Source organism: Aegilops tauschii, chromosome 3, assembly GCF_002575655.3.
Source record: "Aegilops tauschii subsp. strangulata cultivar AL8/78 chromosome 3, Aet v6.0, whole genome shotgun sequence".
In the NCBI taxonomy this organism is placed as follows: Eukaryota; Viridiplantae; Streptophyta; class Magnoliopsida; order Poales; family Poaceae; genus Aegilops; species Aegilops tauschii.
This window is the reverse complement of record NC_053037.3, coordinates 555,749,856-555,753,372: the sequence shown is the minus strand read 5'-3', so window position 1 is coordinate 555,753,372 and position 3,517 is coordinate 555,749,856.

The following is a 3,517-nucleotide window of genomic DNA, read 5'->3' as shown; positions in this document are numbered from 1 at the left end:
CAAGGCCCTTTTTCGTCATCAACGCAGAAAATTCGGCCTAGTCGCGCCCCCAGAAGCCCAATTTTCGCCGGTTTGGGCCAAATTTGGCGCCAGCGGACCCAGGCCAAACCCGGCACGCTGGGGGTGCCGAGGGAAACATTTTTGGCGCGAAAAGGAGTGGGTCCGGCGAGTCAGCGACTCGCCACGTTCGTCATCCTCATCGCCTCGGTTCCCATGGGAATCAATGCCAAGGTTGTCGCGCTGCCGCACCGGTCAGCCTTCCATTGATGCCTCACGGGCGGCGCAGTGAAGGCGCGGCGACGCGTGTCCCACCCGCTCCCACCGCCCATCCATGGCTATAAAAGCCGTCCTCCCTCACCGGTGAATGCAGAAGCTCTCGCCACCGACACCCCTCTCTCCCCCGCCGACGGTAATGGCTGAGCGCTTCACAGGCGACGGCGCGGCGGCGAACGGCTTCGGCCGCCGCCATCTACATAAGGACGAGGCGTGCCTCCTCTACGAGGCCGGCTCCCTGGCGTCCCCGGACATGCGGGTGCCGGGCACCTAGAGGTTCAGCACCGGTGGCGTCCGCGGTCTAGTTACGTCTTTCCTCTCCCTATCTAAAGAGCTCTATTAACATAGACCCTCTCCTGACTCTCTATCATTTTAAAAAAGCAGCAAATCTTGGTGCCGCTCGCGCCCACCGGAGCTGCTCGGCGCGTAGAAATCGCGCGCATCGGTCTTCACTGCCGGAGCCGCAACGGAACCAGCCTAGGTAAGCCCCCGACAGCAACACGCTGTGGACGGCGTACTTCGAGCGGCGCCATGAGGAGCATATCGCCGCCACCAACAGCATCGAGCCCCGCGGCCGCCTCAACTCCGAGGGGCGGCGCCAATGGTGGGGCGTCCCAGGCCGCACCCTCAAAACCGTCCTCGAGCAGATCGAGGCCGGCAACACGCCGCGCCTGGTGTACCCGGTGCCTTCATCCTTCTCCCGCCGCCGTGGTAGCTCCTGGACGTCGCGGCGAATGGGGACGGCAACCTCGTCGTCGTCGGTCTCTGGATCTCTTTCCTCTAGTTCGCCGACGCTCTGCCCTGTCAAGCCGGAGCAGCAGGAGACGGCATTTGGGCGCCGCACCCGCGGTGGCGCTCTCATCATTAACGAGGGAAGCCTCCCCTCTCCTTCTTCCTACCGCCTCGTCAGGCCGAAGACCGAGCCGGGTTTTCTCCCCGTGAAGAAGGAGCACGTGGCCATGGCCACCGCCGACGAGATTGCCCTCAAGTGGGTGAAGGCGGACTACGTCCGTGAGCAGATGGAGTGTCAGTGCCGGGCCTTCGAGGAGATCACCTCGGCGCCACGGACGTGAGGAGGGCGGCGTCGTCATCCTCGACAGCGACGATGATGAAGCGCTCGGGCTGTCCATGTTGGGAAACGTTGCATGGAAAACAAAAAAATTCTATGCTCACGCAATGATCTATCCATGGATATGCATAGCAATGAGAGGGAGAGTGTGTCTACGTACCCTCGTAGACCATAAGCGGAAGCGTTTAATAACGCGGTTGATGTAGTCGAACTTCTTCGCACTCCAACCGATCAAGTACCGAACGCACGACACCTCCGCGTTCTGCACACGTTCAGCTCGGTGACGTCCTCCGCCTTCTTGACCCAGCAAGACGGCGAGGTAGTATATGAGTTCTGGCAGCACGACGACGTGGTGACGGTGATGGTGATGCGATCTCCGCAGGGCTTCGCCTAAGCACTACGAAAATATGACCGAGGGAGTAAACGGTGGATGGGGGCGCCGCACACGGCTAAGACAATGTTGTGTCCTTGTGTGGCGCCCCCTCCCCATATATATAGGTGTGGGGAAGGGGAAGCAGCCAGGGCACGCCCTAGGGCTGGCCAGCGGCCACTAGGGCTCCTGCCCTGCCCTGCGCCCCTGCCATGTATTCCCCAGGGGGGAGGAAAGAGGGGGAGAGGGAAGGAAGGGGGAGACCTAGTCCCCTCTTTCCTTCACTCCCTAGGGCCGGCCACCTATAGCGGGCGCACCAGCCCCTTGTGGGCTGGTGTGTTCCCTCACTTGGCCCATTAAGCCCATTACTTTGCCGGGGTTGCATGGAATTCATTCCGGTGACCCGACAATTACCTGGTATCACCTGAAACACTTTCGGTGTCTAAATACCATCGTCCTATATATCAGTCTTTACCTCTCGACCATTTCAAAAATCCTCGTCATGTCTGTGATCTTATCTGGGACTCCGAACAACATTCGGTCACCAAATCATAGAACTCATATAACACTATATTGTCAACGAACGTTAAGCGTGCGGACCCTACGGGTTAGAGAACACTGTAGACATGACCGAGACACCTCTCCGGTCAATAACCAATAGTGGAATCTGGATGCCCATATTGGCTCCTACATATTCAACGAAGATCTTTATCGGTCGAACCGTTGTGACAACATACGTAATTCCTTTTGTCCGTCGGTATGTTACTTGCCCAAGATTCGATCGTCAGTATCTTCATACCTAGTTCAATATATATCGTTACCGGCAAGTCTCTTTACTTGTTTTGTAATACATCAACCTGCAACTAATTCATTAGTCACTTTGCTTGCAAGGCTTCCTATGATGTGTATTACCGAGAGGGCCTAGAAATACCTCTCCGATACTCGGAGTGACAAATCCTAATCTCGATCTATGCCAACTCAACAAACACCTTTGGAGATACCTATAGAGCATCTGTATGATCACCCAGTTATGTTGTGACGTTTGATAGCACACAAGGTGTTCCTCCGGTATCCGGGAGTTGCATAATCTCATAATCGAAGGAATGTGTATTTGCATGAAGAAAGCAATAGCAATAAACTGAACGATCATTATGCTAAGCTAATGGATGGGTCTTGTCCATCACATCATTCTCCTAATGATGTGATCCCATTATCAAATGACAAAGCATGTCTATGGTTAGGAAACCATAACCATCTTTGATCAACGAGCTAGTCTAGTAGAGGCTTACTAGGGACACGGTATTTGTTTATGTATTCACACATGTATTTAAGTTTTCAGTCAATACAATTCTAGCATGAATAATAAACCTTTATCACGATTTAGGAAATATAATAATAACCAATTTATTATTGCCTCTAGCGCATATTTCCATTAGTCTCCCACTTGCACTAGAGTCAATATTCTAGTTCACATCGCCATGCGATTAACACCCATAGTTCACATCGCTATGTGACCAACACTCAAAGAGTTTACTAGAGTCAACAATCTAGTTCACATCGCCATGTGATAAACATCCAAAGATCACTAAGATGTGATCATGTTTTGCTTGTGAGAGAGGTCTAGTCAACGGGTCTGTCACATTCAGATCTGTATGCATTTTGCAAATTTCTATGTCTATAATGCTCTGCATGGAGCTACTCTAGCTAATTGCTCCCACTTTCAATATGTATCCAGATTGAGACTTAGAGTCATCTGGATCGGTGTCAAAGCTTGCATCGAGGTAACCCTTTACGACGAACTCTTT